Genomic DNA, 25,731 nt, shown 5'->3' on the forward strand with positions numbered 1-25,731 from the left:
TACAGTCAATTCACTTTACAGTGTGTTCTGTGAAGCGCTTTGGGACGTCCTCCCGACGTGAAAAGCACTATATCAAATGCAAGGATTATTATTATATAACATGTTAGCATGCTGCAAGCATATTGTAACTGCTTTGTCCTTGGTACATCAACAAAGAATGATTGTAAACAAGAGAAAAGGAGGGTGAAACGAGTGGCTATAATGCCATGGGTAACATTTATTTCTGCTTTGATAACCTTCCCCATGAATCTTTACTGTATGGTCACTATGTGTATTTTAAGAATAAAAGGTGACATTGGTAGTCACTGCAAAGGAAAATGATGCCTGGGGGCATTTGAAATGAGACTGATTCAGTTTCTATGGGAAAAATACAACAAAGCACAGTATTTGTTTGTTGCTATTGAAACTGTAATGGACACTTTAAATTCTGCCAAAGTGTCTTTTTGATTGCTTTAAATTCTGTGTCCATCTTGCTCTGCAATGAATTCACTATTCCTTTAGACAGCGTACAATGCCGTTTCCACTTCATCGCTCCAGCCTGCTATTTCATACATGAATTAACTAGGCAGTGCTTATGCATGGGCGACCTGTATAAGCTGAGGTCTGATCATTCACTACAGAGCTTGTTTAGCTTTTATTGTGTGTCACAGAAAGATTTTCAGTATGTTTTACAATTCTAAAGAGGAAGGTGAACTGCACAACACTGGGAGCAGAGCACAAGGTAAAGAATTTTGGTGATATATTTTTCTGTTTACTCCTTTTCTTTGTTGTTGCCCTTCTCAATCACTCATTTGCTCTATTATGTACTGTTTCATTCAGTTGTTCCATCATTCTGCTTTCCCCTGACTCTTTCTCTGTGTCTCTCCTTCTCATTTTGTCTTCCTTTCCCATGCTTGAGGGTGTCAACCTCACTTCAATACTCACGAGCCATTTTATTTTGATGTAGCTGTGTTCTGAATTTAAGATTAATTTGCTGGTTTGCAGGGTGTTGACAGTGGCTGTTTATGTATCTAGAACCACAAGCTGTCAAAAAGTGAAAAAAAAATCAGTGAGCTAAGATTGACAGAACTGTACTTGAGCAATCATTGGGAGATGACCCGATAACTGTTGGAAGCGTAGCATGCTGCAATGGATTCAGAAAATGAAATGGGAAAGATTATTTAACACTGAAAGCTGGATGCTTAAAGGGAATCTGTATCACAATTCATAGGTAACAGATTGGAAAAAAAGCAGCAATCTTCTGATTTATTTCTCAGCGCATGGAGATACTGAAAATTCAAGTGTAAGTAACATTCATGTTACCTCTATAGCTCAGTGTCTTGTAATACCATATGTATGATAGGTGTGATGGGAAGGTCTTAGGGGATTTTATGCTGGTTGGCCATATTCATACATTTTCTTTTTTATGGTTATTATAGCTTTAGTCTTAAATGACTGCAATAATGTTCTATGTGTGAATGATCATTGCACTGATACGCTGCCAAAGTGAATAAAGGTGCTTCAGTCCAATGTTTCCTGAAAGTCTCACTTTTTCACTTGATGCCTGGGCTTTTCAAACAGACTATGTAGTCAAGCCTTTGGATACGTATAGCACTTCTGTATAAAAAGACAATGTTACAACTCCGTTGATGGCTCAGTTTGTAAATCTGCTGCTTGGGAATAAAACTAATCTATGCAGACAAAGCTCGAGATCACAAGATCGAGTTGGACATCATTCCTTCCACTCCACCAACTTCAGCCTATTTCTTATCCTCTCCCTCCACCCGCCGGTGCCCCACCATTAGCAGACAAGCTTTTAGATACCTTGCTTCCACCCGCTGAAAATCTCTTCCCAATTCCCTCCACCTTGCCTTCCCTCTCTCTTTCTCTGATTTCAAAGCCTATCCAAAGACATACCTCTTTGTGTTTTCAGTCACATCTCTCTATATCACATCAATCACATCAGTCACATCAATCCATGACTGTTTGTGGGACACTGCTGTGCGCAATTGGCTGCCGAATTTCGCCCACAAATATACAGTCAATTCACTTTACAGTACATTCTGTGAAGCGCTTTGAGCCGTCGAGAAGACATGAAAAGCACTATATCAAATGCAAGGATTATTATCATTATAACAAGACCGAGACTCTCCTGATTGGCTCCCGTCAGCCCCTCCACACCTCCCATCACCATCCATGGTTGCACACTCCACCTCACTAAGCCAGTCCGGAACCTTGGTGTCTTGTTTGACCCTCAACTATCCTTTCTACCCCACATCCATGCCATGACCTGCTCTGCCTTCCCTCACCTCCGTAACATCACCTACTCCGCCCCTGTCTCACACCGCAGGCTGCCAAAACACTCATACACGTATTCATTACATCGAGGCTCGACTATGCAAACTCCTACATGTCGGCCTCCCCAATTCCTCCCTTCATAGGTTGCAGATCATCCAGAACTCTGCAGCCCATGTTCTCTCCCACACTAGGCTCTGTGATCCTATCGCCCCCATCCTCAGCAGACTCCACTGGCTTCCCATCACACAGAGGATACAGTTCAAGATCCTGGTCCTCACCTTCAAAGCCCTGCATGGTCCTGCTCCCCACTACCTCTGCGACCTCCTAACCTCTTACCATCCCACTCGCTCTCTCCACTCAGTGGGCTCCGGCCTGCTTCACGTCCCCACCTTGCTTTCCCCACTATTGGCAGGTAGGCCTTCCACTCTGCCCCCACCATCTGGAACTCTATCTTGCAGTCCCTCTGTCTCGCCCCCTCCCTTACCTCCTTCAACACCCATCTCAAGAGCTTTCTCTTTGACTGTGTTTTCGATCACTCTGCTTCTCCCCCTGCCCTCCACCCTCCCTGATCCCGATCCCGACCTCCAGCTCGGGTCTGAAACTGTCTGTCCAGCACCTTGGAATGTCCTCCCAACGTGAAAGGCACTATACAAATGTAATGTTGTTGTTGTTGTTGTGGAACACCACCACAGCAAAAGTCATCATCTGCTGGAGAGTGTAGTGAGAAAAATAGAAGAAAATATTACTAATCCTTGTATCTGATATAGCAATTATAATGTCTGAATGTCTCAAAGAGTAACTATTGTGAAGAGCAGTAACTGTGCATTTGTGGGCAAAGAGGTTGCATGCAGAAAGATCCCCAAAAAACAATGACAGGAATGACCAATTTATCTGGAGAAACGTTGGATAGGACATGAGGAGACATTCCCTTCTCCTTTCAGTTTAATATCTCACTGGAAGGGCAGCCCTTATGGTGTAATAATAATATTATAATTGTTAGTTATTAATTATAATATTAATCCTTGCATTTGATACAATACCTTTCATGTCGGGAGGACAGCTCAAGCGCATCACATGAATTACTGTAAAAAGTTGTAACTGTGTTTTGTAGGAAAACTATGAGCTCAAGTATTTGTATCTATGAACATCTGACTCAGCTTGAATACACTAACATCTGACTAAGCTAGGGTGCTGTCAATCTGACCTCTGAGAGTAAATCCAATTATAAGTGTTGTATATCAATGGCGCCTAATTTTTGGAGAATATCTGAAATGAAGAATCAAATTTAAGATTAATTTCAATGACACGTTGGTTCTTCAGAAGGTTCACTTGAAATAAATGACCCTGAAATGTCCTCCTACAGAAAAATCCTGTTTTAAATGAACCAATAAAAAATGGCAGATCTCTGTGTTGTCAGGTTGCTGTTGATGTCACTTCATGCATGTTGCACAGGAAGCACCGCCGAAGTTACGTCCTGTGGGCTGCTCATGCCCGCAATGCACAGAGAGCGTCACTGATGTCACTTCCAACCAATGTCAGTGGTGCTTCCTGTACATGTTATCGTGCAGATGCAGCACACAAGAAATGACATCAGTGGCAACCTGAGAACTCAGAAGACAGCTGGTTTTTAGCTTGAGAATCTGACTAGTCAGTGTCGGAAACTGGATGTACCACACTTTGGGAAAGCGTGGATCCACAGTAGATCCATGCTCTAAGCTGTAAAGGGGTTCCTCTGTATTTCATGTGATAGCTCTTGGAGCATAGTTAAAATTCCTTCTATTTTATTGCCACAGTCATATTCAAAGACTGTTCAGACGGTGCAGTTCACACTTTCTAGGGATCCACAGAGGTGTAGCCCTGTCTCAGAATGTTTCCAACTGCTTGTACTTTCAAATGTGTGAAGCTATTACATTTTCTTTAAATAAATCAGTTCTACCCATATCCTCTCAGTGCAGCTTTCCTAAGAAGGGATTCAGGCTGCATATAACATCTAGGTTTGATTATAATACTCGACTTGGACTGCTGACTATTTTGGCATGTTTCAAATACCAAGAGGAGGCAGTCTGATTAGATAGGTAACAAAAGATAATTTTGAGTTCCAGGGGAAATTGAAGAGGATTTCACAATCAACAAAATGTGAGCTATGAGCAACAACTAGACAAGCTGGGTCTGAAGACGTTAGCTTGTCATCGATTAGACAAGCTAACTTCTTCAGTCTTGAAAAAGTGAACCCAGACCAAGACGTTAGGATGCACCAAGACAGTAGAACGAGAGGACATGGGTTTAGAATTCAAAAGGACAATTTCAGAACAGGCACCAAGAAGTTCTTCTTTACCCTGAGGTTAATTAATGACTGGAACAGATTGCTGGGAAGGATGGTTGAGATCAAGACACTGGTCTCATAAAAAAAGCAGCTTGATGCTGGGTTGTGGAAGGGAGTTCCAGAGCCTCGGGGCGTAATGGCTGAAGGCACGCCTGCTGAGGGTGGAGCGGAGAACTCGGGGGACGAGGAGGAGGCCAGACCCGGAGGAATGAAGGCAATGGCACTGTTTTGAGGAGAGAGGAGGTCAGAGATGGTGGAGGAGGATGGCGTGATCGACTGTATCGAACGCGGCTGAGAGGTGCAGGAGGACAAGGAGGCAGAGGGAGCCCTGTTCACAGATAGAGAGGGTGTTGTTTGTGACTTTCACAAGCGCAGTCTCTGTACTGTGGACGGAAGCCCGACTGGAAGGGTTCGAAGAGGGAGTGGGAGGAGAGGTGTGCACGAAGTTGATTGGCAACAATGCATTCTAGGACTTTTGCGAGGAAGGGCAGGTTAGAAATGGGGCGGTAGTGGCTGGGGTTTGAGGGATCTAGGGAAGGTTTTTTGAGGAGAGGGGCAATGACAGCAGTTTTGAGGGAGGCAGGGACTGATCCGGAGGAGAGCGACTGGTTGATGATGTCAGCCAGTAGTGGGCAGAGGAGGGGGAGCTGGGTGACCAGTAAGTTGGTGGAGAGGGGTTCGAGACAGCAGGTGGTGGGTTTCATGGAGGTGATAGTGGGTGAGAGGGAGGAGGGAGAGATGGGGAGGAAGGAATGTAGAATGGGGTTGGTGGTAGGAGCAGATGATGTTGAAGGTGAGGGGGTCAGAGAGGGCATGGTGGTGTGTGACAAGGGGCAGGTGGATGAGGCTGCCTGGCGGATGTTAAGTATTTTAGATGAAAAGAAGTCCATGACCTCCTCACAAATGGCATTTGATGTGAAGATTGATGAGGCCTGAGGGGAGGCACGGTGGAGGAAGTAGGTGGTGGAAAAAAGGATTTTAGGGTTGTGTTTAGCCTCCAAGATGATGTTGGAGTAGAAGCCGTTTTTGAGCGGGTCAAAGAACGACGGTAGCTGTGGAGATGCTCGGGCCACAGTTGGCGGTGAACTGTAAGACCAGTTTTCCGCCATCTGCACTCGAGCAGCCGGGTTTGGGTTTTTTGGTGGTGGAGGTGGTTGTTGTACCAGGGGTATCGGGTGGGTTTGGAGATGGTCTTAGATTTTAGGGGGACGAGGGAGTTGAAGGTGAAGGAGAGGAGATCATGGAGCAGCTGGACGGCTGCTTCAGGATCTCTGCGGGTGGAAGGCCAGAGGGATAGGATATTTGATGATGAGAGGACCTTTGTAAGGGTCTCGGGGGTAGCCTTTTCCAAGTGCGGTAGAGGATGGTTGAGGGCTTGGTGGAGGAGAGAGGGATGTGAGAGGAGAAGGAGATGAAAAAGTGGTCTGAGATGGCCTTGTTCACTATGCTGAGGAAATGTCAAGGCCATGGGTGATGATGAGGTCAAGTGCATGACGACGGTTGTGGGTGGGTGAATTTATATGGAGGGTAAGGTTTAGGGAGGAGAGGAGGGCAGTGAAGTCGGCAGAAGAGGTGCAGGGGAGTTTAGGTGGAGGTTGAAATCGCCCATTATGAGCAGGCACTCGGAGCAGAGGGACAGGGAAGAGAGGAGGGTAGAGATGTCTGTGTGGAAGTAGCCGAGGGGCTTAGGGGGGGGCGGTAGACAAGGAGAATTTTCAAAGGGAGAGAGGGGTGGAAGAGGGTCAGGTGCTCGAAGGAGGGGAAGCAGCCAGAGGAGTAGGGGGTGAGGCTTTAGAAATGAAGGCTACCCCGCCGCTATGTTTGTTTGGATGGGGGGTGTGGTGGAAGGTGGAAGGTGTAGCCTGGAGGGAAGGCTTCCACTAGGGGTACGGGGTCATTGGGGGAGAGCCAGGTTTCGGTGAGCCCAGGAATGTCAAGGTGCTCGTCCAGGATGAGGTCGTGGATGGTGAGGACTTTATTTGAGAGGGAACGGACATTTTGGAGGGAAATGTGGGTGGGTTTGCTGGAGTGGGGGGAGAGAGGAGAGAGTGGTGCGGAGAGGATTTTGGGTTGTACAGGAGAGATGGTTGTGGAGAGTGATGTGAGTGGAGAGTTAGAGAGGGTATGTATGAGGGAGGGGGAAGTTGGATATGCCTTAAGGAGGCGGTTTGAGTGGCGGGAGTGAATGATTGGACACGTGGGGTTGCTGCTCTGGGACAGCCAGTGCCGGGAGCCACGATGGGCCCGGTGGAGGATGCCCAGGCTGGAGCAGAGGGAAGTGGTGATGGGTTCGAGGAGAGGGAGAAGGCGGGGAGGGAGGTGGGAGAGAAGGACAGAGGGGGAGTAGCGGATAGAGGGGGTGGGAGGAGAGACATAGAGGGGGGTGGGAGGAGAAACATAGAGGGGGGTGGGAGGAGAGACATAAGGGGGGTGGGAGGAGAGACATTTGGAGTGGAGTGGGAGGCTCGGGTCGGGGCGGCAGCCAAAACGCGAACGCAGAGACCGGGAGCGAGCGATCAGCGGGACGGCATCAGCCCGCAGGCTCAGCCTCCCAGGTCATGGCTGGGATGGCAGTGCCAGGGGCTGCCAGGACATTGTTGTTGTTGCTGGGTTTTAAATTTTTAAAAACATTTTTTTTTCATTTTTTAACTATGACGTCACGCAAACCATTCATGTGATGACACAAAAAACATTGACTTAATTCATATCTTTCCTTTTCCTTCTTCAGATCACATTATAAACTGTCCAACCATTTTATAGATACAACCTAGGCGTCAAGTTTGACTCACAGATGTCCTTCGTCCCCCACATCCGGTCCCTGACCAGGATTGCTTCCCTCCACCTCCGCCACATTGCCCACCTCCGACCGTTACTTACCTCAGCCAATACACTCTGGATCTCTGGGACACTCTTCCTCAATCCTTCCTTCCCCATCTTCAGGTTACGCCTGAAGACCTTCCTCATATGGTGCTTATGGTCACCTCTTCCTTCCCCCAGCTCCGTGCCATGCTCCACCACTGTCAAGCTCTCCGGGACACTACCCTGCATGAGGGATGCTATATAAATGCAAGTTGTTGTTGTTGGTGAATTTCACAATTTTTCACAATCTTGAATTTTAACTAAAAAACTTATGTTTGATATAGCACCTTTCACACTGGGAGGATGTCTCAAAGTACTTCACAGGACTTTAAAGGAAGGTGTAATGACTTCCCATTTTGTAGGCAAACACTGCAGCCAATTTGCGCACAGCACTATCCTACAAATAGAAATTAAATGAACGATTAATTTTATCTGAGTGACAAACAGGACAATAGTTTCATTGGATCTTTAACATCCGTTGTAAAACGGCACATCAAGCTCTTTCTAATAAATCAACCAAAAGGCGACACCAATGTTACTAGATCACTGCTTTATAGTGTCAACAATAGCTCAAAAGTTGATATAGGGTTTAAAACTCTCCACCTTCTGAATCAGTGGCCAAACTGCTACCAACTGAGCCAACCGTTGAGCGAGCAAAGAAAATGCTGCTTTGTTATCACTTCCACTTCTTTAGCTTTAACATCTGACAGATCTAGAACACTATTATTAGCTCTGGGAAACTGTCATGGGCTGGCAGTTAAATCACTTATTGAGAAATGTCTGGCGCAGTATATAATCTTGTTACAAGCACAATCAACGCAGATATAAATACTCTTGCAACATGATTAGAAGATCTGTAAATGTTGCTAAAACATACTTAGAGGAAAAGGATACTTTGAGATGGAGGATTGCTATCAGTATAAAATATTTCTCAGCTAAAATAATATAATTAATAAATTAATAAAATAATATTACAAAGTCAAGGTCTTGGGTGTAAAATTTCTCAGTTCATTAATTTTAGTTATCAAGCATACCAAAATTACACAGTCAGAAGGATCATCATTGGAATTTTTGCGAGTATAGTACTGAAGGTGAGATGATAGTCTGGAATTTGTTTTGTGGACAGCCAGATGTCTGATACATGCTGAAGCGATCAGCGTGGTAGCGCCCCCCGAAAGAAAATGTTGAAGGAGCGGAAGTATATTTATTTCCCCCCAATGTAAAAAGCTTCCACTATCGCCGTCGATCGTGAGTATAGATTTGTCAAAAGTGCTGCTGCCCAGGTCAAAAATGAGAACGTTCCTCTCCCCCTCTCTCTTCTTGTCCAGGGTGTGGGTGATGGCAGCTGTTGTCAGCTCATTGATGATGCAGAGGACATTGAGCCTGGTGATCACTCTGACATCTTTGGTTGCCTGATACTGGGAGTCATTGAAGTAAGGTTTGCACTGGCTCCTCACTCTCACCCACCCCGACCTCCGGCTTTCCACGCTCGCCCCCACCCCCACCAATTGTAAAAAGGCTGTGCTGCCTATTCAGAGTTCTACATGTGTATGCCACCTGTACATAAAAGTTTGCCTCTGTCTGGCACGGAGTGAGGGCTCTGGAGAGCTGTACCCGGCTTGCCCAATTCCCAAAGAGTATTAGCTGGTTGGAACTGATGTAAAGCAGCAATTGAAATGTTCTATTGCTACGGTTTGCAGATTTCTGTTTCTTTCTGGCTGAGGAGGGATGAAAATCTGTTGACTTAAAGCTCAATTAGGTTACCTATCGCTGAACGATTGGTTGTCAGTGCATTTTAAAGAGGTCAGCCAATGTTACAGCAAGGTGAGTAATCTCGACAAGTTTGCAGATCAGGGCAAAACAGAAACATCTTGGTGGCTCAGACGAATAGTCTTTTTAACAGCAGGAGATTAAACAAACAAAGAGATCTTGATCCCATTTCATCGCCTCCCTACCAACACCCGCAATAAAGTACAATGCTGCCCAATTAAAAGTCGAGTGTCAGCCAGATTTATCCATACCCTTCTCTTCCGACTGCTGCACTATGTAACTTTGTGTCTGGGTGAGGAATTCAAACAGGCACAGATCACGATGAACGAGACATTCAAACTGCAGGAGGGAGAAGATGGTGAGGAGCTGAGGGGGTGTTAATTGATTAGAATGCATTACAGACCATCTCAAATATCTCATTAAAATGCAAGAGCATGTGAGACTGTAGGGCCCAAAACCAATGCAACTGTTTCATTATAACACAATACAATACAAATTTATATTTATTTAGCATTTTTCGGAGTTGGAGGATGTCCAAAAGCGCTTACCAGTGCCATGGAGCACCATGTTATGCCATCAACGGCAACATATGTTTGGGAAAACATGGTGAACATGCCTGAACCGTTTTCAATGCCAGGCTTTCCCTGCCCCCCAGCCTATCTGCCCACCCTCCGGCCTGGCCCCCCACCCACAGATTTACCTCTGCAGTGGATGTGCTGTACTTTCAACAAAAACAAACATTGCTGATTGCAGCACTCCGAAACACTTGCCTGCATGAAGGGCACAATATGAATACAAGTCAGAACAATATGATAGTATGAACCAAGACAGTAGAACAAGAGAACATGGGTTTAGAATTGAAAAGGGCAATAGCAAGACAGATACCAGCAAATTTTTCTTTACCCAGTAGGTAACCAGCCAAACAAGTCTGAGAGTTCCACATTTGCACCGTTGTGATTTGGAATCCATTTTTCTTTTAAGAATTGTGGAAATATGATTCTAAGTTAGGATCAAATTTAAGATTTTTCTCCAATTCTACACAATTCAAAATGTTAAGGCAAATTGGTCTTACAAGCTAAGATGAGGTGGAATTTCAGGCCTCCAGTTTGGAATCATAACATAATAATGATAATCCTTGCATTTGATACTATACCTTATCACGTCATTGAGACATCTCAAAGCGCTTCACAGAATATACTGTATACTTTATGGGTGAAATTGCGAAAAGCAATGTCCCACAAACAGTCATGGATTGGGTCACCAAATTATTATTATTTATTCATTTATTTATTTTGGAGAGATGATTACCTCCAGAAAATGATCTAACTGCCGAATTCCTGCTTACTGCTAGATAAACAGAGCCAGGTGGAGTAAGGAAACTTACATAAGGTTTCACTCTGCCCACTCCAACCTGAGTCCTCTTTTTTACAAGGCGAGTGCTCTAATCAATAGTATACAGAACTTTAATTAGACTCCAGTGTTTGGTTATATTGGCTGTCTCACCAAGGCACCGAGGTGGAGCACTATTTATCAGGCAGCCAGGAGTTGCAGACAAGTCACAGCAGAATGTGAGCATTTGCTCAAGTAATGAAAGCACCTCCCAGTGTGATCTGTTCCTGAAGTGACATTAATCCTGAGAAGCAATGACAGGAAATCTTTCCTTACCTTTGTTCTCTCATAATCCAAGACCAGTCTTGAAAATTATTTTTTGACCTCTCGAGAAGCTTGTCTTCCCTGGCTCCGGCCTCCTGCTTGTTCCTTGTGTCCTCAACAGCTGCACTTTCAGCCACTACGCTTCAAATCTTACACCCGAACACTCTCCCTGAATCCTCGGTGATATAAATGCAAGTTGTTGTTGTTGGCTGCAATAGCTAGTTTCACTGTGCACGAGTAACACAGGAAATGACATCAGCAACAACCTGATAACCCAGAAGTCAGGCTTTTTACCCTGCGGAGACTCAAATTGCTGAATATTTGATCAAGTGTCTTGCGACCTCTCTTCCTGTGTGCTAAGCAATCGCAACATGCAGGAAATAACATTGATGACAAATGAATGACTCAGAAGTCGGACTATTTTAGCTCGTGGGAAGCCAAAATGGCTGGCTTTCAGGTCATCAGATTTTTGCTGACATTGTAGAATGCCATAAGTGATATTGGCATGTAGTTAGCAATGAATTTGAAGTTCTGCAAAGGTCAGAATTCCACGCAACTGCACTTATTAGAAGCAGGCATAGTGTGGAGAAAAATGTAACATTTCATAACGGCATTGAATCTGTTATGAACTGTCACATTTTGCAAGTTTCAGTACCGTATCTTCTGTCTGTTTTACGATCGATTTTCCTCACATGTTTTGTAAACTCAATACATTAATTGGTTACTGAATGCTTTCCACCACAACGTGACTCGTTTGGATTAACAGTTCTCTGGTCAGCCTCAGTTATAGAAATACAGTATGTATGAAGTTGCAGTAAAAGACATTCAGTGATCCCTCTTTAATAGATTTTCTCATTAGTGAGTACACTGTAATATTACTTAGATTAACAGGACTCTTTGTTTTTCAAAATGCATTTGTTTAATAACCAGAGCATTCCAGGATTAGGAAGGTAAGAGGTAATATGTGTCATTAAGTATGTCACAAAAGCTTACATTAGCTCTCTCACACACATCTTGCATTCAGGTGCCATCTCTCAGTAGCTAAAGCACATAGGTTAATTGAATAACTGTATCATTTTGAGACTGCCTTGTATTGAATCTTTTTGTTTGATCTATAAAACAGTTTGATTTAATACCAAAGAACATTTTCCCCAAAGCAACACAATAGACAGATTATTCTGATGTGATTAAATTTGCTTTCCAGGAATGCTGTTAATCATGCAGAAAGAAACCACAACCAGCAAACATTAGAATGTAAAAAGCATTTGTACCTTCCATGCTAAACCTGGGCATAAATCAACACAGAAAACATAGGCCCTGAAAGTAATAATGATCTTTGTATTTGATAAAACACATGTTACAGTAGAAAAACACCTCAAACACTTTACAGATTTATTATAATAATAATAATAATAATCCTTGCATTTGATATAGCGCTTTTCACGTCGGGAGGACGTCCCAAAGCGCTTCACAGAATATACTGTAAAGTGAATTGACGGTATATTTGTGGGCGAACGCGGCAGCCAATTGCGCACAGCAATGTCCCACAAACAGTCGTAGATTGAAAATGACCAATTTATTATTGTTTTGGGTTTTTGGAAGGATTATTATTAGGCTCTGTGTGGAGTAAGGAAACTTGCCCAAGGTTTCGCCCTGACCTGCCTGGAATTGAACTCAGGTCTCTCGCTTGCAAAGCGAGTGCTCTAACCACTGAGCTACAGGACTCCAAATAAAGTGTAGTGACTGTGTAGTTTGCAGTTAAATAGCAATTTTATTTGGGGGATTGTTGGCTAGGGCACTCTGAAACGCTCCTTTCTTTTTCAAATGGTGCCATGGTATCTTTTTAACGCCCTGAACTGTCAGACAGAACCTCATTTTAAAGTCTCATCTGAAGGTCAGAAGTGATATGAATACTTAACTAATTTGCATAGGAGTAGACGAATAACAAAACTTGCATTTGTTTTATGGGCAATTACTGCATTCTACAGTTATTGCCTTGTTAATCCCAAATGGCTGCTGAGCATGTTGCTTATCTTTTACATAATATACTTCAAGAAGATTTTAGCCATGTTTGTTGAGTGCCTTTTTCATGAAGCCCTTCAGCCCTTGAGGTAAGGTTACTGCCTGAGAAGGGCCTTGATTCAAACACTTGTACATCAGTGCCAGCCTCATTAACCAGCATTATTCAGCTGCACGTATTTGGCTCAATCCTGTTCTTGGAGCTCAGTAATAACTTGCTGACTGCCTGTGTTGATTTTCAGTCTCAAGATTTAGAACGTATATTGTGTGTATTGCATTGGCTCATTTATATGAGAGAGGCAAAGAATAGGTTCAACAGAATGAAAAAATCAATGTATCCCGTGACATTATCACATCATTGGAAATTCATTCTACATGAAATGTGCTGAATCAAGTGCAAGCTGATGATATATTTTACGCTCTGCAGTGCAGCATAAAATAATAATAATAGTCCTTGTATTTTGATATAATGCCTTTCATATTGAGAGAACATTTCAAAGTGCTTCAGTGGTATTATAAAACATAGCAACTGTAAAATTTGTAGGTAAATACGGCACTCAATTTTGCACACAGCAATATCCCACAAACAGCCTTGAAGTGTAATTTAGCTCAATCCAAATCAAGGGTGTATTAGTAAACTTCAACATGAAGTATCCAACATGAATTGAATAACTAATTTTATCTGGGGGATTGATGACCAGGGTACTGTGAGAAACTCTGTCTCTTTTTGTCCTGTGCCATGGGATCTTTAACCTCAACCTGAACAGGCAAATGGATCCTTAGTTTAACATTGCACCTAATGGACGAGAAAATGAAAGCCCCATTGTCTACATTTAACACACAGCAAACTTGGTTCCTGAGGGCTCTGATACAGAATCTAGAATAATTGTTATTTTTAAATCATGTGGCAATATCAATTTTAATTTTAATCACCCAGGTAACCCGCAATATAGCATCATTTTTTAAAAAAAATAGTATTATTTGCTGGATGCCATTTGAGCAATTACCAGAAATATTTTCTATTGCTTGCCTTATGTACTTAAAAATATGCTGTCCATGGGCTGAATTTAAGGATTGTTTTAGGAAACAAAAAAGCTAACTACTTATGGAATGTAAATATCAAATCTAAATTGTGCGACAGTGGGGCCTATTATACACCATGTGCCAACCATGTGTAACTGCACTGCATTGTGGTGTTTGCACAGTGTCTTGTTACGACTAGGAATTAGGGGTCAGAATGGATCACATATTAGCAGATATTTGACACCCACAAAACAGTTCAGTAACCAGTTCATGTATTTTTACTACTAGTTGGCACCCCAAAACACTATTCCATGTGATGGCCACTATAGAAATACAAGTTGCTGTTGTAGTCTGATAAAAGGGGGTTAATTTTATACTAGCATCAACTCCACTGTGTAAATTGGCTGCAGATGTCAACAACGTGACCTCTTATTGTTCTCCCTAACCCCTTATTTTGGTTGTCACGTTCCATTTATAATAATAATAATCCTTGCATTTTTATATAGCGCCTGATCACTTCATTGAGATGTCTCAAAGCGCTTCACAGGATATACTATAATGTGTATTGACTGTATTTTGTAGGCAATCGTGGCAGCCAGTTTGCGCACAGCAATGTCCAACCATCAGCAATGGTGTGAACCACAAATTTTATTTCGGGGATTGTTGGCCAGGACCCTAGGAGAAATTCCCTTCTTTTTTGAATAGTGCCATGAGACTTTGAACATCCACCTGAACAGGCAGACAGGGACCTTGGTTTAACGTCTCATCCGAAAGCATGAGAACATTTGCAAGAAGTTAGCTTTTATATTTCCTAAATTAATTTTGGTACTGCAAAACATGCCCCTCCGTTATACCTCGTGTTCACTGTTTAATAATAATAATCCTTACATTTGATATAGCGCCTTATCACGTCTTCTAGACATCTCAAAGCGCTTCACAGAATATACCGTAAAGTGAATTGACTGTATATTTTGTGGGTGAAACCTGACAGCCAATTGCACACAGCAATGTCCCACAAACCATCATGGATTGAGTGACCAAATTATTATTAGTTAAATTTATTTTTAAATTTTTAAATTTATTTTTGGTTTGACGGAATTATTACCCCCAGAAAAGCAATCTGCTAATCGACTAACAACTGGGTTCCTACTTACTGCTAGGTAAACAGAGACATGTGGAGTAAGGAAACTTGCTCAACATTTCGCCCAGCCCAGGAATCAAAACCAGGTCCTCTCACTTGCGAGGTGAGTGGTCTAACCACTAAGCTACAGGACTCCATTAAACATATTAAATGATTGTTGGAACATGTGGAGGTGTAAGACATGCAAGCACATGCACATAATAATTATATTTTGGAGTTGCTCTGCAGGGAGCAGACAATATAATACAACTGCAGGAACTCCCCTCCTCTGGCTGGACAGATTCTAAATCACTGAGCTTGGCTTACACATCTGCATCTAAGTGTAACCATGGCATGAATCAAAACCTTTGAATCCTAGCCAATGCTGGATTGTAAATTGACTTATGAATGTTTGCATGAATCTGAGAAAATGACAGTGACATAAATGAGGAACAGCAATAAAAGATGTTCTACCATAAATACACATTTTCTCCACCAATTACTTTACAGTAAATGCTGTGAAGCTCTTTGAAACATCCTCTTCACGTGAAAGGCAATACATCAAAGGATTACTAATATTATAGGAGGATTGATTAGAATACTGGAGCATTGAGCTGGATGATAATTTATTCCAATGCAAAGATGTACAAAGATGGTCATTTTGTACGATTTCAGAATTACTGGGCTAAAAAAATAAGCAGTAGATATATAAGCAAATAAAAGTTTTATTTGCAAAATTAATTCAGGAAATATAAAAGCTAATTTCTTGTAAAATGCAATTATCAAATCTAAATTGTGTGAAAATTGCAGTAAATGCTGTGATAGGTATTGTCAGTGATAATTATGACATCATTGTCACATCACAACACATTATATTACATCACATTATCACAGTTTTCATCCCAATCGAGGAATGGGATTATTTAGATATGCATGTAATGACATAATAATAATAATCCTTGCATTTGATACAGCGCCTTATTATGTCTTTGAGATGTCTCAAAGCGCTTCACAGAATATACTGTAAAGTGAATTGACTGTATATTTTGTGGGCGAAACACACCAGCCAATTACGCACAGCAGTGTCCTACAAACAGTCGTGGATTGAGTGACCATATTATTAATATTTTGAAGGGATTATTACCACTGGAAATAAAAAACAGGTCCTCTCACTTGCGACTCGAGAGCTCTAACCACTAGGCTACAGGACTCCACAATCTATAGTTTGATATTAACAAAACATGGGGAAAAGCACAGAATCAAACCCTCAGCACCGTCCCAGCCTGATGGGAATCACAGTCAAACACAATTAATGGCTGAGTGTTTTCCTCCTCATTAAACTGTCAGTGGGCACATTCTCAGCAGCTCAAAGTTTTTCCCACTGTCATTTCCACCGGGACAGAAGAGAGGATAAATTGTCTCAGTGAAAGTGTGGGTGAAAGTGTGGAGATGAGACATGTTATCGGTGTTGTAAAATGACACCTATCCCCCCTCATAGTTCAGGTAGACTCCCAGCTTCCTGGTCTCGCTCAGGGGTAGGAGGGTGGCAGGTGAGGTACAAGCTTCATATTCATCCCATTTGTCAGCCATACAACCCAGTATCCGTTTGCTGGTGTTAGTGTGATGTCTCCTTTCCCGTGACGGACTCTCTGGCCACTCCCATATCCCACAGTCTTGTTTGTCATCTGTCCCTCCAAGTAATGTCTCCCTGATGTGAAACCCTCAGATCCCAGGACACAGGCACAGGAATCCAACCTCTTCGGGGAGTCAGGGAGTTGCTGCTGTTTGTCTCCATGTCTCACACTGGTCAGGTCCTCAGACAGGATGAGGTCGGCATGGGCTATGTCAGCCTCCAACATTTGATGTAATCCTTGTATTTGATATAGCGTTCCTTCCTCCCTCCCTCCCGCCCTCAAAATATTTTTCCATTGATAGTCTTCCTTTAACTATGTTCTGTAGTGTTCAGTTAGAAGCTCAATTGCCACTCCCCTTGTTGGTGTAAGAGTGGAAACAATTCATACACGTTTTCTAAGGGAAGAGTAAGGGAAGAGTGAGAAGTAAGAGTGAAAGGAAATGAGACATAATATATCAGTAAAGAATAATTGATTGATTTGGAAACACTAGCCAGATTCATTCTGTAACGTTCTTTCCTTTTTTTCTCTATGAAGCATTTTAGTGTCCAGAATTTGGCAAACTGTTGAATTCATTCTGTAGAATATGCAGTTCTTAAAAGAAACTTTCAGAAAAACACTTCAAAATGACGGCTGCATTCAAGAATTTACCACATGCCGGAAAACTCTGAAATGCTATATAAATAGCCTTGCTCTGATTAGCTGAGTGGTTTGAGCTGGCTGAATTCCATCAGTACTTTAAACCATAATCCAAAAGCAGTCAATAAGGCAAATATATCTGGAATGTAAAAGCAAGGATCTGCCATCAACTAACAAGCGGGTCCCTAATTACTGCGAGGTAAACAGCGATATGTGGAGTAAGGAACCTTGCCTAAGATTTCACCTACCTGGGAATCAAACCTCTCAATTGCAAGGCGAATGCTCTGACCAATACTCTACCAGGACCACACATTTCCTCTTTCCTCCCTTTTTTGGCTGAATAAATAGACCCCCAAATCCTGGAGTTTTATTTTGTGAATATAAAAAGCAACTTTAATGGTTCCATGAAAAATCTTTCTTAAGCTTCATTGGATCCATTACAAGCCTTAACATCAGAACTAAGACATTCAAACTGAGATCAGGAAATATTCCTTCACATAGAAGGCTGAGAAAATCGTTGCTCCTAGGAAGCTGTAGAAGCAAAATCAATAGTTAGTTTAAAAGAGAAATTGACATTACTTGATCAGTAGAAGTATTAAGTAGACGTATTGGCGAAAAGTTGGGCATTGGGATTAAAAGATCTGACAAGGTATAAAACATTGCTTGAACAGGGCCAATGGGCTGAACGTCCTAAATGAATATGTTGGGGTCCTAATGCCTTGACTTTGGTGAAACAGCACCTGTGTTCTCTGGCACAGACATGTGTGGTAAGAGCCTTCTCCTGGGGAACAGATTATGCAACAACAACAACAACAACAAGATTCCATTTATAAAGTGCCTTTCACGTCGGGAGGACGTCCCAAGGCACTGGGCAGTTGGGTCAGGACTGGCACTCCAGAACTGGCAAACAGTAACTCTGTTTCTGTGAGTTCTCAGTAGCTTTTAAGCATGAAAAAGAGTTTCCATACATTCTAAATAATAAATTAAATAACCCCTGCATTTGTTATAGTGCCTTTTGCATCAGGAGAATATCTTCACAAGATTTACTGTAGTGACGTTAAATAGGTGAACACTGTAGTCAATTTTCACACAGCAATGTTCCCACAAACAGCCATGAAGTGAGTGATCAATTTTATTCGGGGGATTGTTGGCCTGGACACCAGGAGAAACTCGCTTCTCTTTTTGAGTAGTGCCATGGGATCTTTAACATCCACCTGAACATGGGACCTCAGTTTAACATCTTATCTGAAGGACGGATTCTAGACTCCACACTGATGAAAAAAATCGACTTTATAAGATACAAACTCATATCAGTTGCTGATATCGCTTGAAGCTTACCATTCAGCTCACTAACTGTCAACTCCCCCTGTCTCAGCGAGCAAGCATAAAATTCTTTTATGAGCTTTTCTATCCACTCTAAAGCTATTAAGGTCATATGCTAAGTAGCTCCTTTCCTGCAAGCAGGACTGCTCTCTGCAAGAAGAATATGTGAACCACAAGCCATCTTTGACTTGCTTCTCCAGTGATAGAAAGAAAAAATTACCTTGGACCTAACCCAAAATTGCTTCCAAAGATTTGTTTGAAATACAATGATATTGTCCATGTTCTCTTGTTACCTTCCTCCAGTCCCTTCAGAAAAGGTTGCAGACTTCATGCTATGGATGTGAAACAACCATTATCCTATTGAGTGGATTGTACCACAGAACTCAGGAAGTTAAGACAATTATTTATGCCAGTGAATGTCAATTTTTACTGTCTTCTGTGTCCAGACAGAAATCACTTATGATTTCCTGATTGAATTTGCTGAATTCCTTTGAGGCAATGATCAAAGTTATGTTATTAGATACGGATTTTGATCCTCATTCCATGGTGAGAAAATTGCTGAAAATGGGGTGGGCAGACGTGTGTGAAATTTACAGCATGTGACTTTTCTTTCAACAATCCTGAAAACTGTATTGCTGGAGAAGGTGTGGTGAGAGCACTGCTCTTTCTCTACTAAACCATCTCCCTTGCCTTTACCGTGATTGTTAACATGAAAGCTCAGCAAACCATGAAGGCAATTGCCAATCAGAGCAGGACTTCAAATTCTACACACGGATATGGTAAGTGCGATGTGCTTTTATGTCAAATGTTTGTGAATGCTAATTTTTATTCCATTCCAGCATAAATGATTTAGTATTTCCTGATCTGTTAAAGTCATCTAATTTACACCCTTCCATCAAAAGGAGAAAGTGCAAATCAAACCATTTAGTTCAAATGCATGAATCAAAAAATGAAACATTTATACTTGGCAAAATTCCTAACCAGTTCTCTGGCAACTGAATCCCCCTGAATATCTGTAATTTATCTGATTTGTTGGATAGTTCATTTTGACTTCAGTGTTTTCTTAGTGCTGTATTCAAGACAAGATTAAGGTGACAATCTAGTCTCCAATAATGGGGTTAGAAATGTGACATGTAATGATAACGATAATAAATAATTCTTGCATTTGATATAGTGCCTTATCTTGTCGCTAAGACTTCTGAAAGCATATATACAGACTATACTGTAAAGTGGAGTGTCTGTATATTTTATGGGTGATTAAACGTTCATTTAATATGGTGATTCATGTGGTTGTTGCTGCTTTTGTATCTTAGGTATCATGATCCATATAATCATTTTGGTAGAAGCCACGCTCCCACTTTTTAGATTTCTCTCTTTACACTGGACAAGAATAGTGTTGCATTTTATATGGCACCTTATCACATTGTTGAGACATCGCAAAGCTCCTCACAACATGATTTAATTAATGTAAAGTGTACTTATTGTATATTCGTAGGTGAACACAGAGCCAATTTGGCTACAGCAATGATACACCCACCTCTGACGTTACAGTACTCCTCCATCACTACAACAACAATAACAAGTTGTGTTTATATAGCGCCCTCCACGCCAGGCAGCGTCTCAGAGCGCTTAACAATGGTGGAGCCCGATGCCGAGCCGGGGGAGGGGGAAGGTGACCGTAGGCACAGTGGCTGAAGGCACGGCTGCTGATGATGGAGCAGAGGATTCGAGGGACAAGGAGGAGGCCAGAGCTAGTAGAGCGAAGGCGGCAGGTACTGCTGTGATGAGAGAGGAGGTTGGAGAGATAGGGGGGTGCCAAGGCGTGGAGGGATTTAGCCCTTTTCACTACTACATTGAAGTGCCAGCCCAGACTGTGAATTTAAAGTCTCAACATAGGGCTTGAGGGCTCACAACATAGGGCATAGGGCTCACAGTCTTATGACTTAGAGGCGAGAGTGCTACCAACTGAGTCAAGCTGCCGCCTCTGATTTAAAACTATTAGAAAAAAAATCTTCCTGAAAATTCCTGGAGAAATCTGAAAAATACACCAATCAATCAAAAACATTTCCAGCCCAATTCCACACATTCCGTCTCAATCTCAAATGGCAGCATTTATACCTTTCCACTGTGACCATTTATACAGGTTTGTAAATCACAGGAACATCCAATTGCACAAAGTGAAGAACTGTACAGTGTTCAGCCAACCAATCTAACCCTTAAAGATTTGGTGGTACATTGTAAGCCTACTTGAAGGGCGCTATATAATTGCAAGTTGTTAGTGTTGTTTGTTGTGATGTTCAATGTGCTATAATGTGCTGGGAAATATGCAGATGTAAACATATCTATTTGACTGTCATTTTATTTCCATGCTCATAGACTGATTATATTTAAAATGTGTTAATTCTCCAGCCTGATTAATCATAAATATTAACAGCCACATCCATTTCAGCTCCCTCCATCTATCATCCCTATTCTACAACCTCTTTAATCCTTGAAATAATGGCAACAGCAGGAACATTTCCATCATGAAATCCACTGACTACCAGCTGCGGACAATTTAACTAAGCGCTATTTTGGGAAGCTCACAGCATTTCAGTTCACCTGGGAGAAAGCACATATCTGGCTATTGGTCTCAATAGAATTTTCTCTTAGTTTTAAGAAAGATCAAGGCCATAAGGAAGGTGCGAATCCGAATTTATCCAATATTCATCCTGGAGCTACAGCTGATCCCATCTAACTTGGATTCATTCATTACCTTCACATTTAAGCAGTTTTCCACGGGTAAAGCAAAAGGAAAAACACTTCTCTTCAAAGCAGTCTTGTGGATATAATGACAGCCTTGTGCGGGTAATCTAGAATTGCTATGGTAATTGTTTGGCTCCTGTTGCTGAAAGACCTTTTCCTCAGCCTGTATAAATATGAGCTACAGAACATAACAGCACTTCATGCATATTTGACCTTTCGAATGTTTATTTTTAATTTTTACATAACTCACTGCTTAGCTTGCTTATGTTAATTACCTGTTTTTTCAACTAAAATTGCTCCATTATGAAGGGAAATTTTAAAACTTGACTGTTCTTGACAGAAGAGAGTTAAATCAAGGTCTGCCTGATCTTCTAGATGTTAGTGATCCTGTGGCGCTATTTGAAAAGAAAAGTTTCTTCTTGTGTCCTGATTAAAAGGAAATGTCTTTTTTTATATAAAACTGTTCTAGATTTACGTCCTACTGCTTTCTTTGTCTTACTGTTGGCCTATTTCACTCCTGTCTTAGAGAAACCACAATCTTTTTCAGATAACGTTCCATGAATGTTTGTATGTTGGCCAATGACCATTATTTATGTGAGTGTCAAGCTATTTACAACTTGGAACTGAGGACAACTGAGTTTTGTGTTGACACACACACTCACACACATACTTCCATCAGGATTCGTTGCTAATTTATTTCTCCCAAACACAGGCTTGTTGTCAATCCTGCTGATCCAGTTCTGATGTATGATTACACAACAACAATTTTACATTATGTAGCATTTTTCACGTCACAAGCATGTCTTAAACTGCTTCACAGAGCCACAGGAGTGTGAGCTGGGAGTGGGAGGTGGTGGGTGGGGGTGGAAAGGAAACCAAGAGCAAGGCCAAAAAGAAAGGTCTCAATGTAGGTTTTAAATGTGGGGAGAGAGGATGTAAGTTGATACAACACAAAATAATGTGCAAAATTATACTTGTAATGCGCCTTTCATGTCAGGAGGACGTCCCAAGGCACTGAACAGTCAGGGATTAGGACCCGACTGGTGGTGGGGCGGGTTTGAGATCATCAGAGAGGGTTTAGTGCAGAGAGGGTAGTCAAAGACAAGGTAGAAGAGGAGGGATATGGGATGGAGTTCCAGAGGGTGGGGGCAGTGAGGCTGAAGGCCTGACCGCCAATGGTGGGTCAAACCGGAGGACACACATGGAGCAGGTCTGAGCCTGCTGAGTGGAGGGAGCGGACAGGTTGATGTCTGTAAATAGAGGGGCAAGGAGGTGGAGCTGGTGATAGGGATAGGGTCGAGGGAGCAGGTGGTCTGTTTCATGGAGGTTATAATGGTGGTGAGAAAGGAGGGGGAGACAGGTTTAATGGTGTGGAGGGAGGGAGGGAGGGAGGGATAGGTAGGGACCATGGTGTGAGGGGGAGATGGGGAGGGAGTAGTAGATGGAAGGGCAGAGGCAGCTGAGTGGATCCCCTCAACTTTGGTTTAGAGGAAGTCCAGCATTATGTCGTAGTTGGCTTGGAGGGGAGGATGGGTGTGGTATGAGAGGGTGGGTGGAGGAGCCGGTTGGTGATGAAGAAAAGGAGCCTGAGATTGTCCTTGACTTCCAAGATTGTCTTGGAGTAGAAGGACGATTTAGTGGAGGCGATGGCGGAGCGTTAAGTTTTTAAGTGGTCCAGCCAGATCTGCCGATGGACAGTTAAATTAGATTTGAGCCAGGCAAGTTCAACTGCACGCACCTGTGCCTTGAGGGCGTGGAGGTGGCTGGTGTACCAGGGTGACTTCTGTGAGTAGGAGGCGATTCAGGAAGTGAGGGGAGCAAAAGCATTGTGAGTGGTGGAGAGGAGGTTGTGGAGGAGAGTGACCGAGGAGGATAGGTTTATTGTGGGAGGAAGAGGGGGAGGAGTTTAGATGACTCTAAGGCGGCAGAGAGGGAGGGGTGGGAGATTTTTTTTCCAGATTATAGACATCTTTGCCCATTTGAGTTCAAGTGAATTAGTGCCTGTTGGGTGAACAATGTGCTTCATTCAATTTAAGTTGCTTATGTTCTGTCCAAGATATGAGGAGTTTAATTCAGAAGTGAAGCACGGGGACTTTGATAACAGCTAGTTGTAAATAAAATAATGAACATTTTTTATGTTGTGTTGAATGATGAAGACAATAGGTTTGGTTACATTTTCTTTTTCATCTCTATTGTTACTGTCTTTGTGGAGATATATTTCCCACTGAGTTCTGTACTTATTTGTACGTAATTGTGTTTATTTGCATGTTTGTTATAATTTTATTTTACAAAGATATACCTCTATGACTCCGCTCAGACCCAAAATTCCACCCAGCATTACCTTTAGGACCATTTTATTTTAAAGTTTAAGATGGCATTGTATTAGAAAAATCTTCTAAATTCATTCTTCATTTGGAAGCAATTGTTTTCTGGAACATTGGACCTGCTTATAATGGTTATGTTATAATAAAATGGAAGTGAATGTCACATGAATCCCTATCGAAAATTATGACTGGATTTGCTATATCTTACGCATTCATATATCAAGGCAATCCTGAAGTGCTGGGAAATGCTTTGAAGCTTTTTCCTCCTGCCTTTAATCATATAAATAATAAAAAGACTTGCCATCATTCTTGTCACTATTGGTTAGATTGCCTGCATCCTGCATTGAAGAAGAGAATTATAATGAAATAGGGTAATACACAACAGATTTCATCAGCCTTTTCAGAAGCAATATTGCTTCACAGAAAGAGAGTATTGAAGCCAATCACTTTATAATAATAATAATCCTTGCATTTAATTTAGTGTGAGAATGTCTCAAAGTGCTTCACAGGATTTGCTGTAAAGTGTAGTGATTTTGTACAAATTAATTTGTGCGCAGCATGTCTCATAATGAGCATTAAGTGAAATGAGATTTATCTGGGAGATTGTTGTTCAGGACATCAGGAGAAGCTCCCTTCTTTTTTCAAAGCATGTCATAGTAACTTTAACATCCACCTGGAGAGGCAGACGGGACCTTGGTTTAATGTCTTACCCGAAGGATGACATCTCCAATAATACAGTGCTCCCTCAGCACTGTATTGGAGTGTCAGCCTACACTGTGAGTTCAAAGTCCTGCCATTGAGCTTGAACCCTGGACCTTCTGATTCAGATGCAAGAGTGCCACCAACTGATCCAGGCTGATACCTGTCACAAGTCTGAATCATCTGCTGAGTCTGACTGTGGAGGTTCACACCTGAAGATCAGACACTTGGGAGCTGGTGTTTGCCATTGAACTATCAAGCATGAGTCATCACCTTCAGGCCAAGAGAGAGAAAAGATAATTATTTTTTGCACAACCATAATTTAGATTATTTACTAAATGCTGCTTTGGGATAAGTGTTAGAAAAAAAGATGATTAGAAAAAAGATTGTATTAGAATACAGATTGCAGGGTCTGATGTGAAAATTAACACATCGCTGACAATGGTGAAGAAGGCCAACTATTGACTGGTTCATTTGTCACCCTCAATGCTCCCATCCACTGAAGGCCACTATTGTAGTTGCTGTCTATGAAGTCTGAGGTTGGACGGTGGCTCCTGGAATATCTCAACAAAACATGGGGGTAAAGATGTGATGTTCAAGAATATCACCAGTGTCAATTATTGACCATAACGCTCCTGGTAAGTGGTCTCTCCTTTTTCAGCTCCAGCCATCACCGATTTATAAATACAGTATTTTGAAGTGATGTGAGCATTACTGTAGAGTGATAAGGTATTTCTTGGGATTATATTTTTTTCCAGCATCGATCTGCAAAGGAAGACAGATCTTCACTCTCCCGACCAAAACATAATTTTTTTATTGACCAGATCTGGGACCTTGGATCTAGGCTGCCTGATGACGTGCACACTCTTCATTGTGTATGTCTGTTTCTTGAAAGGCATTTGTATATTGTACTGCACTTCAATTTGAGAAATGGTGAATCTTGTATAGCTCTAGTATGTCAGCTCTTTTAAACAACTTTGAGATGTCTTCCTGATGTGAAAGGCGCTATACTAATGCAAATTGTATTGTAAATTGCAATGTAGCTCTAGTTAAATCTATTTAAAAACTAACAATCCATTAAAATAAAAATAAAATGAAGCTGATCTAGAAAAAATCCCTGAACCGTGAATTAATTTTGAATGAATCATGTATTTCCTTTTGTCTCATTTTTGAACAAAATTTTGAAAATCTCAAATCAATTTATGGCTCTAAGTAGCTTGAGTTGGATTTGCTCTGCCAGATCTGTAAAACGATTACAAGCACGACAAATACTCAGCATTAAAATTAACATCTTAACAGTTTGTTTCCCTTTGGGATTGAGCAGCC

The 25,731-nt window shown here is 41.9% G+C and overlaps 1 protein-coding gene across 4 annotated transcripts in view; it reads left to right on the forward strand.

Annotated features, from left to right (window-relative positions):
• Positions 1-695: 695 nt before the first annotated feature.
• The window catches only part of LOC103178183 (tRNA methyltransferase 9B (putative)), a 50,946-nt gene continuing 25,910 nt past the window's right edge, over positions 696-25,731 (forward strand). Inside the window, exons 1-2 of one of the 4 annotated variants that reach the window (XM_007892780.1) lie at positions 696-721; positions 1,211-1,282. The gene's annotated coding sequence lies outside the window, so the exon portion shown is untranslated. Of the gene's footprint in view, positions 722-1,104; positions 1,283-19,381; positions 19,417-25,731 lie in introns of those variants that run through there. The other 3 variants (XM_007892782.1, XM_007892785.1, XM_007892783.1) reach the window with 3 other exon arrangements.

Source organism: Callorhinchus milii, unplaced genomic scaffold, assembly GCF_018977255.1.
Source record: "Callorhinchus milii isolate IMCB2004 unplaced genomic scaffold, IMCB_Cmil_1.0 Scaffold1, whole genome shotgun sequence".
In the NCBI taxonomy this organism is placed as follows: Eukaryota; Metazoa; Chordata; class Chondrichthyes; order Chimaeriformes; family Callorhinchidae; genus Callorhinchus; species Callorhinchus milii.